This window comes from Zerene cesonia, chromosome 13 (assembly GCF_012273895.1).
Source record: "Zerene cesonia ecotype Mississippi chromosome 13, Zerene_cesonia_1.1, whole genome shotgun sequence".
Classification (NCBI taxonomy): Eukaryota; Metazoa; Arthropoda; class Insecta; order Lepidoptera; family Pieridae; genus Zerene; species Zerene cesonia.
In genome coordinates this window covers 1,367,202-1,383,717 of record NC_052114.1, presented here as the reverse complement: position 1 = coordinate 1,383,717, position 16,516 = coordinate 1,367,202, and positions in this window count along the sequence as shown.

Sequence of the window (16,516 nt, the reverse complement as noted above, 5' to 3'; positions counted from 1 at the left end):
ATCTGAAAATCTCAGTGATATTTATTTATAATATAAACGCTCGTCCCGGCTTCTCCGGATATCCAGATTCCTGTTTTATCCCCAGTGAGCATTTAATCGGGATAAAAAGTATGCCATCACCCAAGTCAGCTCATACTCTGTCTGTACACCAAATTTCATGAAAATCCGTTGAGCAGTTTCAGCGTGATTGACGGCCAAACATTCAAACAAACTTTCACATTTATAATATTAGTGAAATAAAACTTTAATGAACATCGTTTTTATTAAACTAATATATATCGATAGAACTAACAAATAATTGCTTTTTACACCAATAATTCTTCGTAATTTCCACAGGGAACGAAATATTAAAGCGAGTTAATCAAAGAAAATTCAAACATTTATTCGACTCTCGTTAAATATGCGGGGACATCAAATCATCTGGACTAATATTTGCTATCTGGGTTCAACGACCGTCGAAATAATTTCATGCAGAGATATAATTATTTTTAGCGAGAAGCAAGATAATATGTTTATACAAGGACAACAATTCGTATTCCCTTTTGTATTTCAAGACCAATTTAAGTTCCACTTACACTACAAACTAAAAGAGGGGCCCTATTACTAAGACGCTGTACATACATCTGTATACCTTCCTGTCTGTGTGTATAAGTCCGTCCATCTGTCACCGCTTAGCACCGATTGGCTTAGTCATAAATTGGATGCGTCCAATTTTTTGCAGCTGTTCTTTAGCTTACTTTTGCCCTTAGTGTCGCAAGTCCGACTGACGAACAGACAGATAGACAGTGGACAGCAGTCTCAGTAATGAGGTCCCGTTAAATCCTTTCGGTAGGGAACCCTAAAAATGCCATTGAATAGAGATTAAATTTTGCACAGATACTTCCCTCATGAATTCCGTCATGAAAAAATTCATACAATATAAACCTTCACTTATTTATTTTTGTATAATCTCTTATTATATACAGTATGTAAAATCCGACAAAGAAAATACCAGCTTCAGTATATACTAGGTTAATTAAAAATGAATTAGCGCTGTAACTACACTACCAGGAATTTTGGGGAGCGAAGTTATTTAGTTTCGTAGTGATTAGGAATCCCGTCAACCCTTGTCACACCAGACTGTGTTGAAATTATCACTTCGTCTTTTAGTACTCGAGTGTGGGCGTACTTGGTTCTTTTAAACTTCGAAAGCTTACGCGTATTTACAAAGTGGGTCTAACTTTTTTTAGGACTTAGGACGAATAGGAATTTCTCGTTATATAGGAGAATAAATAAACCTACTAATATTATAAATGCGAACGTTTGTAAGGATGTGTGTGTGTTTGTTGCTTTTTCACGCAAAAAGTACTGAACCGTTTGCAATTAAATTTGGTACGTACATCTTGAATAACATAAAGGCTACTTTTATCCCCATATTCCTACGCGATATGAATGTACGCGGGTGAAACCGCGGGGCGCAGCTAGTTTTATTATTAGGAGAAGAGTCCTTGCAGAGACACATGCATGCCATGCGAATCTTTCGAATGTTATCGGGGGAACACAAACTTTATTTTCATTTATTCATTAGCACCAAATAAAACTTACCATCAGTGCAATATATTACCCCAATTAGACAGAGCTCTTTTATAAAAACAACAACAAAAATCCATCTCATAACAAAGTAATAAAATTTATCATATCATTGCTTACATAATATACAAGACTACCTGTGAAAACTCACACAAAGTACAAGAAAACACATCTAGTTTATTGTGCAAGAACGGAGTGCACAAAGGGGTTTTGGCTAATAAACTGTTAAAAACATACTATATCCTACGATGATTTGGTCATATAATATTTGGTAAGTGAACGATAGACAAACGTATTATAATTTCCTATTATAATATTAGTAAACATAGCAAAGATGTTATTATGTTACAAGATACGTTGTATTAACTGGGTATTTCTACGCAAAGCTAGATTTGATTCAATCTAAATTTGTGTTGATGTTGGCAAATATGTTATAGTTTATGAACCGACATCGTACATGATATTAATTTTAGTTCAATTTAATTTTACAGTTCTGGTATAGCAACGTGATAGTATTCTATATATTATTGCCTATACATAATTAAATGTGATTTCATTTCATAAAATTTCGCCGAACAATTTTGCTTGCAATAATGGAAAGGTTTTGTGAATTGAATTAGTAGAAATTAATTTTCATATAAATAATTTATTGATTGTATTTTTTCCAAATAACAATTATATAATATAAAACACCTCTATTTAAAATAATCAAATTTTCTATAACATGCAAATTTCGTGGTACAATGAACAATTACAAAAAGCCTAAATTAATACATTAAACATGTTTTTATCGTTCAAAAGTACACATATTTAAACAAACTTACGTAGAGAAAGTAAAATTTCAATTATACATACATAACAATCAAAACATATAATGCAATCTATAATTCAATACAAACAGGTCCATAAAATAACACTTAACAATACTAGTTGCATCTATAAAATAAATAATAAGAGACCATAAATAACAAAGTTAATAGACGATGACAATAAAATGGTTTCCTGGGCGCTAAAGGAATTGCAAGCTGACACATGTAGGATTCGATGTGATTGCTTGCTTTATGTTTCCAGAATGTTCTAGAGATTTCAAAGAATAACATTATAAATTTAAATTTAGTAACAATATTAAGAATTTATGCGTCACTCTTTTTGCTACGATTATAGGGTTAATTTTCACGCTTAAATAAAGTAAAAGTAATAATTTTTTTTTATTTAACTTATGATTAGTTTTCTTAATATTTTAGTTTTTAAGGAATAAACGATTGATAATTAATTGAATCGTCTTATCGTTTGTTTACAAATAATTGTTATTCTATGAATTTTAATTCAACAAAGCTAAATGTATTATGGTTCGCGAAGCGATTTTATTTATACTATGTAGTGATTTTGGGATGGTCCAATAATACTGTCATTCGAGCCCAACAGGTCGACCCATGAGGGTATTGGGATGGCCATCTTTATCACTCTGTTGATAGCTCTATAAAGTAAATGGGGTTTCTAAAATTCAATGGTATTTATTTATAGGACGACAGTCGATTTGGTGTCTATAGATGCGATGAGACATGTTAGGTATTATGTATATATGTTATTATTTTTTCCATTAGTAATATAACAATTGAATTACTAACAGCGCACACGACTTAGTTCGCGTGACCAATAATATCGAACATATATAATCTTATAATCTATTTCATCTACATATTAAATTTAAATCCACATAAACACATCCATCTATTACATTTAAACATAATACCATCACTACTATTTTATGTAAGTCCAATTTAAACCGATTCAGCCGTTCCAGACAGAATATAAGACCAAAAAAATAGAAAATTCAAAAACAGTATTGTTGTAATAAATATCGTATAATTAAATTAAGATAACAAATTTTTCTGAAAAACATAAAAGTAATATTCATAAAGAGCCTTGGTCGTTTTAAAATTTGTTTCTTTCTGTAGAACAAATCTTTTAAGAGAAAAGAAGTAGATTCGCCCGGTATTCTCATATGGCTACAATATAAGGATCTTTAAGAAGACCGAATAGGACAATTCTTGGCATGGCAGTGCTTTTGGGTGACGCTAATCACTTTCCATCAGGTGACGCGATTGCTTATTAGCCTCTTTTATAAAACAGTTAGATATAATTATACATGCAACAGCTGAGATCCTCGGTACTTACTACGCTATAAATAGTAACAGTATTATTATAATTGATACTATTGATAATGTTGGGGAAAATAACATAACCATATTATTATTACTGACCCCACTTCGTCATTGAAATGCTATTCGTTGATTGGATTAATCCAACTAATCCAATCCAATCCTTTGTGACTGTTTGTATTATATTCTACACACAACTAACTATCATATTATGACAATGATTCAGGGTAATTATACATTATTTATTATTATATATAGGAGACAGCAAATCTAGACGCTGGTTGGACGTCATAGATACTGTTGGGAAGATGAAATCAGTAAAGATCTGCACTTTCTTCAGTGTTTAAACTAGCTAAAAAATGTGCAAAATAAGGTCAAACGGAAGCTTTTATTAAACTAAGAGAAGGAGGCCAAGATGCACTTTGGGTAGTGGTACCACTCTAGGAAGTAAGGGTAATGATAAATGATACATTTCTCTATAAAAACGTATTGTAATTTACGCATATGTAACGAAGATAACATTTACACAAAACATTTAGCAATCGGAGACAGAACTAGGACAGTTAGCACATCATTTATGTGAAGATTATTTTAAGTACGTGTTTTTAATATTAACTAGCTTCTCACCGGCGGCTTCGCCCGCCTCCGTATTGTTCTTACCTTTTAAACCCCCCTTCGACTATTCAGAATGCACTAAAACCATAATTATAAAAATCAGACCAGCCATTCTCAACTTTTAACGAAACTAACGAAGAGCAATTGATTTTCTTAAGATGAAGATATGACAGAGCGTATATGTCAAACTAAATTGCCATTTACCGTCATTGTTTTTCGATGAAAATTCCTATATGAATTTCCGTAAATATAAAAACTTTCACACAGCTTGGGAGCTTAAAAGCGTCTGCCAAGCAATAGCCGGTGGCTGGTGTGTGGGAGTACTCGCAATATCCTTGAAAATCAGTCATAAGAAAATACATGAAATCAATAATGTTTGTATGTATCTTAATCATCAGATACCTGGAAATTGGTTCCACAAATCAAGCAGGCTGGTATACAATTGTATTGCATACTAACACTATTCATTCTTCCATATTTCCGTCAGAAAATATGTTACGTCTGGTGGCGTTGGGATCTTGTTCTATTGTTCTAATCTGATTAGACCTGAGCTAGAACATTTTCGAACCCAGTAAATATCTAAAACATTCAAGATGATGAAGATTATTCGGCTAATTCAAAACAAAACTTGAACAAATAAAGGAATTCTCGGATTTAATCAAAGTTCGGATCAAAACTTTTCAATACTGGACCCAGTAATTTAATTACTAATGGATAAAGTGTGCTGTTTTAACGATACTGAGGATTTTCGTAGATTGTGAGCTTGATAATTTTATCATTCCTTTTAAACATGATACCGTATAGCGATAGGATAATTAATTAAATAATTAAAGTCTGTTATTTCGTATCATCTATTTGTTTATTTCCAGATACAATAATAGATGTTCTCATTCTCTATTTAAAGGTAATGAAAAGGAGTGGAATGAAAGTGTGAATAGGTAAGGAATATGAATAGTGTTTGTGTTTAATTTTTAAGTTTTAAAGCATTGAAATGCTTTTTATAAATGAGAATTTTTTAAAAAAAATAGAAAAAATTTATAGGCTAGGAGTTGCTACGGTCGATCGATCGATCGATCGATCCCATCCCGTGATCGAATTTCTTCTATTCTTAAAAAAAAAAAAAATTCTCAGTGTTTGTGTTATATACCCTCCTTACTATACCCTTTTTGAATCGGGTGTCATTTTGGTCTGACAACGACATTTCATATGTCAAAATCCGCCCAGAGGTTTCAGCTGGGTGCAATATCTATGTAGAGCCAAAGAATTGGATATACATGGATATAGTCACAACTTAAGTCAAATGAACAATATATTTATTTTATTATATATATTTTATTCTGATCTTTAAATCTGTTCTATACGTAATAGATCTAGTTTTTATTATTATTATTACTACATTTATGTGTATATCACTTGTAATACAATATACATTATTTTTATTATTTATTTTTTTAATTGTTTCTCTAATCGCGACAATGTCTAGGGCACTGAAAATTGGCGCCGTGTGAGCATTACTACAGCACGGATTGAGCTGAGTTGGCCTCCCCTTTTTCAAGGACGCCCTACCGAGCAAATCTTTTTCTTTTTTATTGTTATTCTTATTTTTGTTTTGTCCCGAAAATAAATGTATTTACTTTTTTCTTTCTTTCTTTTTCTATAGATACATACAAACGCTACATAAATATATACATACGCTCAAGAAAACATTACCCTCCTTCTGATGCAGTCAGGTAATAACAATCTCACTGGTCATTTGTACATGCTTTCAATATCAGTGGTCAACATTATGACAATATTAAAAGAAAAATAAAGTAGACGTTTTAAATGAATATCTTAAAAAAAAAAGTATTAAATGAATATCTTAAAAGAAAAAAAAAAATGGACAAAATAATGTAATTAAAAAATTAATTCAACGCTCTGAAGCTAGTCAACTTTATTTAGACTTAATTATAGTCTAATCTTAGAAAGGTGGTGGAACTACACGTACTCTTACCATTTATCATACCATTTTTCTCGAATGTTCTATCCTTCATTTTTTTGCTACCCTTCCTTCCAGTTCCTTCCTTTACAGTTTTCTGACGGTGTTTCGAAATTGTGTAACTTAGTAGCGTAAAGTGACGTAAGATTTTAAAATTCTCTCCTTATTCTATTTTTTTTAACTCGATACTTCTAAGACTTAAGCAAAAATCTAAATACACACACATATACGTAGTACACACGGCAATATACTGGTGCTAAATCGAACGAAAGCTTTTATTTACGTATCAGATCGTTTCAATATTCAAATCTTTTAATGTCCCACTCTGATGTATAAATAATCCTTTATTTTACGTATTTTATATATACAGGATGTCCTGCTGATGGTGTACTACGCTCCATAGTACATATTATAGTTAAAATATGCTTAATAAGTAACAAATACTCTAAAATCCTCTATGATTTTCATCTATTAGATAGGGGACATCCTGTATACTCATTATATTGTGCTTATGGCATGAGCGTAGAAACAGGTGGTCCTACGTTTGATTCCTAGTGTAGGCAAAAAACTAACCTCGGCATATAAAAAGGCTAATCCCATAAAGCGAAGATTACTTATTTATTTTTCAATGTAATTTTATTCATTGAGTATCTTCTATCAATATATAATGATATTGATATATTTTTTGATATCTCTAATAGTCAAGGAACAATTTCCTGTGCACACGATAACATCCTGTATACTGTGTGTGTGTGTGACAAAATTTACTAATAATATTGTAATTCACTAAGTATAAGTAATATTAATACATTAAATATTCGGTTATATCACCCTTAAAAAACCGAAAATGCTCATTGAGCAAAAAAATAGCTCACACTAATCGTCCCGAGTATTTCTTGGTTTACCAAAAGATGATGGATTTGATACTGTAAGCACTTCCTCCACTTTAATTCCCATACTTATGGGTTTGCATATTCGTGTGAATAAACGAAATATTATTGAGAAGGCGGCGTGGCATTTTTTCATTGCCACAACGCATTGTGAACTATTTTTTGCTCGATGAATTTTTCCATCATTTAAGCGTAATATAATCCCTTAATTATGAGATTCGCTAGTTTTTTTAACCTTAGTATCGTTTCACGTCAGAAGGATTCCAATAACCACATTACATTGATAAAACCTTTAAAAAAAGTATCGAAGTTTCGTACTAAAACAAAGAAAATCTATTAAAACCCCTCTCTAAGCATTATAAAAGACAAAAGATTTCCAATTAATCAATGTCTCATACGATGTAGCTGTAAAACACTCTGAAGCTTTGCACTCTGTATAGAACCTACTATCAATAGAGCCTTTTGAATGCAAATATCTGGCTTAAATAGATTGCTCGTGATCCCCACCGTAGTATCTTAGCTGTAGATTTAGCAAACCTAGATATGAAAATAATCCATTATATTGTAGCACTCGCGGCTCAGCAGTTATGACCTCGGATTTCAATCCAAAAATCATCATTCCAGACCAGATGAGTGTACAAGAAAAATACAGATTTTTTTATTCGTAAAAACACACAATAGCCACGTCACTGCTCTTAAAGGTGAAAGAAAACATCGTGAGGAAACCGACATGTCCGAGAATTAAGTTCCGCGACATGTGAGATCTACTAACTACTTCTTAGGTAGGGTTAAATAGAGACAATTATTGAGACAATACATACAAATTATGTTTTAACAAACGATGAATATTATTTAACCTAGATAATTTAACACATATCTTACGTGCATATCTTAATATTTCATTTTATCTAGTTATCTCTAAGTCTTTGGTGTCGGTCTGATGCAAAGGAGCTAAGTCAATGCAAGACTAAGAACATGACAATTTTGATTTATCCGTACTATTGAAACGTCCCGTATCCTTTTTCTTACCCTTCCCAGTCCATTCCTTAATTCCTGGTAAATCCTTTCTCTTGCTAATCAAAGTCGTCACTTCATTTTTCTCCAAACGTTCATGGTTGGCGGTAGCGCTTACCATCATGCGACTCACCAGCTCCATTGCCGATGATGAAAAAAATTCGTCATCACCAGTACATATATATATTACAATATTATTTCATTATCCTGATTGGGATCGCCAAAATTAACTTATTTTCTCAAGTATAATCTGCTTAAGAACAAGTGAGACAATTTAGTAGATAGTAATTTCTAGATAGCTGATTCATTCAAGCGAATTTTGTTAGTTTTTTTATACTTCACTTTTTTAACCGCTAATCTGCTTTGTCGCACTAATGCTTACTGGAGTTAGTAGCAGTTTCCATATTATTAATTAATGTAGTGGAATAGATTTCACGGGCATCTCGTATTCGTCCCGCTTTAAGACAAATTCGATATCCGTATTCAAAAGATGTTTAGAAATCCAAGTACACGTCTGCTTTGTGTATTACTTCGAAATATTGTGAATAATACATGAGCTGAATAGTTGTTTGAAACGCAAAGGAGAGCTGGCGAAATTGTCTGAATGTTTGAGTTTATGGATAAGGATGTTAGGAGAGTTGTGTAGTTTAATTCCTTATCGAACGTAGGATAAAAATTTCTGCTGTTGCGCTAGCTCGTGCCTTTTTATCTCCTCATATCCTATCCTAGTCATTCAAAAAACTTAATATTCTTGAATAACAAATTCAACTGCATGATTTAATTCTGCTTCGACATATATATGTACGTTAAATTCGAAACATCAGTATATATGTACATGCTTCGAAGCATTTTTACTATTTTTCATAACAATTTTCACATCCTTACTTAAATATGTATTACGGTTATGTAAAAATAATTATAAATCTGAAAAATTGAACATCATTTATCGCCTAAATTTAAGATAAGATAAGATCCTTGCCATGCGATTTATTTTAGGCAGAAAACAAAAAAACTTATACAGTAATTACAAGTATTTAAATTTAAACTAAACAGAATATTTATCGTCTAAATTTAAGATAAATATATACAGATATTCGTTACATTTGTTGATAATGATTTCAGCACAATACATAGGTCTCATTATACTAATGACGCAGTAATCAAATCACCAATCAGATACTCTAAAATATGGGATTTCATTCATTTGGTTTAATGTGCTCTTGTTTGACTAGCTGCTGCGTTTTGGTTTTTCCACATAAATCCCGGTCTCGTGAGAATACCGGATGAAAAGTATCAAAAATCTGCAGTCCTATAATCTTGCACCTGGCCTTGTATCCTCTGTTAGGTTTGTTATAAATTCTGCTGTAAGAATTTTAATATGTAAATGGGGAAAATTAACTACAGAGCTCTTCAAGAGTTCTGTGTGTTTCCTTGCTATTTATCTAAATTTTAATTGATAAATATTCCGAAAGCTACTTAAAATGATGCCCTGAATATTATTATAAAAGTTACACTAATGATTAAAGCGACGATGACTACACGCTTCATTTCAGAGATAAGTTGGAGGTGGATATAATAAAGTACCTACGAAAATCAAACACGACACTTTTAATCTAAATGTCTAAACGCTGACAAAATTACAATCTAAACGTATAGACGCGTACGAAGTTGCGTGCAATAGCTAGTATTCGCAATTTCTCATCTTCCCAACCGACATTCAAAGATAATTATAAAGAATCTCCAGTAAGAGGGTCCTGAAGTGGAGTTTGTGTTACACGAACTTCGTGCAGCTTTTAATACTGTCTACATTTTTGGTTACCGAAGTAACTTTAGCTCAATTTTGAGATAATTTCCTTTGCCGTAGCTTGTGGACTTTAGTTTCATTAAAAGTTCGGTGGATGAGTTGTAGTTCATTTTTAAGGTTCACTAACGATAGGGTAAAACGGAAACCTATTATTGACCCTATCCGTTCGTCTGTCTGTGACTAGGCAGGTATCTCATAAACCGTGTAAGACATTTGGAATTTTTAGAGATGGTGTATTGAATGTTGTCGATATAATAACAAATAATAAATAATCAAGGTTAAGCAAACGGTTGATATGGTCATATATTGGATGATTGACCACTGTTATCAGCACTTGCTCGTTTGCGTATTCATGCAGAGTCCATGGTGACGCGATTCCGTCTCGCACTGGACTGATTTTTTAACTTTAGATTTTAGCATTATGCAATGGACAGCCAGTGTATTTTTGGTGCTTTTATTATATTTTTTTACTACTGAATTCATGTTCCGGCCTCGCACGAGTACCTACTCAAGAATAAACACAAAAATATATACTTATATATTCTACACACACACGCACACACATACGCCATACACCCTCGGCAACAATTACACGAGTTTTCACCAATAAAATTTATAGCTATGTTATATGGCGACAATTTCAAATATGGAATTCCAGGCACTTCGATATCTAATAGATAAATCAGTATTTCATACATTTTGCACCACAAAATAAAAAGGGATTAGAGAAATGGTGTAAATTTTCAATTTCATATTATCATCTATTCGTGCAGTACATATTTGTTTGATAAATTTTAAAATGATCGTGAACCGGAATAAAATGTATTAAGTAATTGAATTGAATGTAAATTATAAAGGAAATTATTATCTCGTTTCGGACGTTTGAATTCTCTAACACCATTGTTATGTATCCATATATGGTACTGTGGCACAGCACTTTTCATTGTTGGCCATTTTTTTATCTTAAACCGATTGAATCATGTTTGATTGACCTTTCAAGTATGATTTTCTTAGCGTCATTTCACAAATTATTTCACGTAAGCTGCGGGGGCTTGCTGGGGAAAGTAGTAGAAATTTATTTTAAGCAATAAATATACAAACACAACACAACACCTTCAAATTTACTAAACTAAAACATTACAAAATTAGAATGTCCGTGTGGTCACATTTTTAACAACAGCTTTCAAATAAAAAAGGATCATCAAAATGACTTTACCTAGTCGAAAGTTCGGAGGCGATAAACACAAAACAACATCGTCGAATTGAGATCATTCTTTCTGGATGTCAGTTGATGGATTGTCTTAATAATAATCGTTTAATAGCACGAGTGAAAGAAATGACGTAGCAATTTAAAATGTTTTTCATTTTTCTAAAATTGCATTTTACAAAACTGAACCCAAAATTCACTATTCATTTCAAAAATACAGAAATCATTTAAAAAAATATTATTAAAATCGCCAATGAAATAATCGCCAATAAAATAAGCCGGCATATGTTAAAAACCTTTTAAATTTGTGATGGGTTTTCAGTTTTAACTTCTGTATTATTCCGATATAAATAATTCTTGTTTTTATTTCAATTGAGTGTTGTTTGCATAAAAGGGTTGATTTCAAAAACATGTATGTAGGAAATCCATCGGTTAAGTATGTTTTTAATGGATTTTTTGTAGATTAATGAATTTTTCAGGTTGATTTTATAGCAACAAAGCTGGTGGTTCGCCTGATCGTAATGTATCACCACCGCCAATGAAACCAATCTACTAATATTATAAATGCGAAAATTTGTAAGGATGTGTGTGTTTGTTACTCTTTCACGCAAAAACTACTGAAACGATTGGAATGAAATTTGGTACGTAGACAGCTGGACAACTGGAATAACATATAGGTAACTTTTTGTCCCGATATACCTACGGGATACGGACTTATAAGGGTGAAACCGCGGGGCGCAGATAGTATTTGTACGTATAAGGATAGGATCGATAACGCGAATATTTTTCTTAGCTGTTAATTACTATTCTACTTATTTTTTATTTCTGTAAAAATGACAATTAAATTTATTATGCAAACTCACTATCCGCCCTCTATATATATATATATATATATATATATATATATATATATTATATATATATATATATACAGATAATCCGACTGATTAATGACATTTATCATTTGGAACTGGGTGGAAAAATACAGACTAAATTTTGAATGCACTTGGAGCAGCTAAAACGATTAAAAGACTGCATCAAATACACCATTATTCAGAGCGAGTAACTGAAAAATTATAAATCCCTTACCTCGTTTACTAAACAGTGTGGATAAACAAGCAATCTTATAACACATGGAGCGTAATGACCGTACATTTCACACGTCCGCCTCGGCCAAAAATATTACCTCTCGGCGTTTATTTTTTATAATTTTTAATGTTCTGTTTTATACAGTGAAATTTTCACCATTTTCATTTTGTGTCTCGTTTTGTTGCTGCATTAAGGAATGAGAATTCGGTTGTTGATAATTAAACAATTTTTATCTTCTGATTCATAGATTGTTTTTTCATGTAAATCCATTCAAATCTTTAAATGAGTCTGAAAGTCATGTCCAGTTAAGGTTCCCTTTAATTTTTCTCTGGTCGTGTCTCATCATGTTATGTGGTTAAAGTAATTTCAGGATAGTCTTTGTTTTCTTATATCTTAACAAAAAAAACGTCCTTGAATTGTATCAGCATTATTAAGTATGGAAAATACCAAAAGATTCTACCAAATGCATACGTACTTTTATACCTTTAGTACTTACTCTCTTGTACATTTGTGTGTAATTTTCCCCTCTCCATATAGAAATAGAGATAGAACATGGAAGCGAATTAAAGATACTTTCTTATTGGTCCATCAGAAACTTCCAGTCTTGATACAACACCATGATTCGCAGATTTAAATTACCATTTTCAAATAGATACTATTCCAGACTATGATTCTGATGCGAGAATCATACGTCATTCTCAACCGACTTCCAAAAAGGAGGGGTTTTTGATACGACTGAATTTTGTTTATCGTTAAAAATAATGATATATAAGTTAATACCTATTCATTGACTTTAGCCAAGCCGTGTAACGGAATACTCTTCCCATCTCTGCGCTAGAGCCAGAGTGTAACCGGCTTCTTGACCGCATCAAATTGCCGATTGCAGATATAATTTGTAATTTCTATCATAATATACTGAGCCATCTAATAATTATACGAGACCGATGTAATGTTATATGTTTGATGTTCGATGTCTTGTTGATCAAAGAAAATATCACTGACGCGAATATCAACATTGTATTAGAAGTGATATCTGATTATATGTTGTAATTCTATCCTTTCTTTGGGTTTCATATTTAACTACCTGCTATGATATTTTTGTATATCAGCATATTTTTGCTTGTGGTTTTCTGTGTAATAATTTTGTTTGCATTTTGTTTTCAACTATTTCGCGTGATCATTTTTCATTTAAGAATAAGAATCGTCTGTGACCCTTTCCACAGGAAACAATTATGCTTTGAATTTTATAGACCACATTGTCCAGACATAAGTATATGTTTATATTCCAAAGAATATTGTCCCATATAACAATTATTATTTATAAAAAGAATCGATGAAACATTCCATAATAGATAATCAAGAGATTTATGCTTAAATAGAATAATGAATCGATTTTTTTATCTTTTATTACGCCTTATTGAGAAAACATAGGGAGTTTTTTTAATGTTTTTAAAACCTTCATAACATTCTAACAATCCCTTAAAATAACTGTTCATTTTGTTAAAACATGCAATGATCGTAAACGCGTTCGATTTACTTAGAAATGAAATCGCACCGCTTGCTTTTCATTGAGAATAGCATTTCATAATGCATTGAAAATATGCACGTATCCGACGAACAATTATCGTATGGGTTGAAATTAATATGAAATCCAGTGTATCTACCACTATTGATGATTTAGTGGAACGAGCTTCGATATCATTTTTACTTTTGCATCCCCATTAACTAGACTAGACTATTATTTTAAAATTGCAATATTTTATTATTTGGTAGGTTTCGTTGGTGGTTTTATTTAAGAATTTTGTGTCTCGGATTTTGTAAGCTGTGATATTTGTATGCACAGATAGTGCTATAGGTATCTTATGGTAATATAACTTCATTAAGTAATGCATTTATAATTCATATAATCAATTTAATAAGAGCTTTCCGCTAGTGGTTTAGCCTACGTAGTCAAAGGACAAATAGGCAGTACCGAGGTTTGTTCCCATGTTTTTACCACTCCCATATCCTCCCTTTCAGATCCCTAACTTTTTTTTTTTACCAAATTTCATCCAAATTGGCTCTGTGGTTTAGGTATGACGGTTAATTGGTTTATAAGACACACAGTTTTGGTTTTTTAATGCACCCGTATAAAAATTGTATTATATTTAACCTAGCTGCACCCCGTGTCTCACCGCGAAAGTGTGTATCCCGTAGGAGTATCGGGATAAAAAGCTGCCTATATGTTATTCCAGTTGTCCAGCTGTCTACGTACCAAATTTCATTGCAATCGGTTCAGTAGTTTTTGCGTGAAACAGTAAAAAACATACACATACACACACATACCCACAAACTTTCACATTTATAATATTAGTAGGACAGAAAACAAAATACAATTTTCAATAAAGTAAATTGAACAATTTTACGATGATACGATTTTTCGACAAAAAACGCGAGGCCTTTTCTAAAACTTTCACGTGGAAAACCGATTTAAGGTTGACAGTCTGTGCGTGCATGAAACTGATAAGGTTTAGAACGGTTAGTAGCTTTATTTTTTATTTTTCCTTCGCTTTTTTGATAATATGGATCCACTTTCTCATTACCTTTGAATTACATTTAAATATAGTTGAATAATCTTTTATATAATATACAAATTAAGACACACACTACATACATTTGACACACACTCGTAAACTTGTATATATTAACTACTTTTTTAATGTTATGGTTGAATTTCCACCACTGATTGACCACTGTCTTAATACAAATATTGTATATAGTAAAAAACACATACTGTTAATCCTCAAAACCCTATATGAATTTTCAGAGCTCATTCATACTTTATTCCTTTAACTCTATCACTCTTAGATACCCTCTTTTCTAATAGAACTACAAAAGAAATGCCTCTGGTCTGCCTTAGGTCTTCTTACTGCCTATTTACCAATAACTTAATGCAACCACGCGGACGAAGTCGCGAGCAATAGCTAGATTATTGACTACTAAGCTACTACTAAGACTAATGCCTACTAGCCTCCTCTTCATAGTTTTATTCACGTCACGGTGTCTCCTAACGACTTTGTCCATATAAATTGCTAACCACTTTAGAAACAGCAAATTAAGACTTTCAACAGATTAAAAAAAAATATCATGATATTACATAAAGAGGTTTTGTATTTTCTAACATTTTCGCGTGGAAGTATTCAATCTTATTTACGAGGCAAAGATGACAAATGATTAAGATTTATAGGTTCCATTATAATGATAAATATATAAAAATTTCTACATACAAACTTTATAATACATTTCAAAATATAGCAAAAAAGCTCACTTAAGCTCCATTCCACTTTTTTTATTTATTGTGATAATTACTATTCATTAACAATGCTAACTAAGTAGATTTTTGTTGCATTTTATAGTATCTATGCCCTTTACTTATAATTTTGGAAGCCAAGCACGTTGTTCAAGAGATAATATTTTCTACTATCTATATCCTGTGGCTTGAATTGTAGGTGAAACTTCTGCAAAATAAGTATTTTTAAAACTTATGCGTTATCCTAGTACCTAAACTACAGAACGGGTATTGATGATACTGCAAAGTAATATTATAATGAATAAATCGCGTTTAAAATCTGTTAAAAAGTTTTTTAAATCTATAATAATTAAAGTTTTTTAAATGTATAATACTCGCGTAAAATCAAACACAAGAAAAAACTATCATCAAAATCAGTTCAGTGGTATTTGTATGAAAGAGTTCATATGATAGAGAACACTTCTCCCCCCATCCTCACATACTTTCAACCTTATATTAGTAGGATATTGGGAAGACTGAGCCAGGTCAATCAACAACCTTGTATCAATACTTTAAGTTTATCACTTCATAAAAACATATTCCATTGATGGAACAAGCGGCCATCAAGATGTAACAATTTGCTTCAAAAATACTAGCCCCCGAATTGAGTGAGAGCGAAATCACTCGAATATTGGCCGCGCTCCAAACTGGCCCTCCGAAAGTCATCTGAAATTCAAAATGTACACGGAATTTTGATGAAGGAATATAGGCGTTACGTGATTGTGATAAGGCGATTGGTTATAAAGAATCCAGCGAAATCCCCGCACGTTCTGCGAATGTATGGATTGACTTCTAACGGGTACGTGCTTGCGAACTATAGTTCTAAGAGAATTTGAAATTAATATTCTTTGTTAATAGAG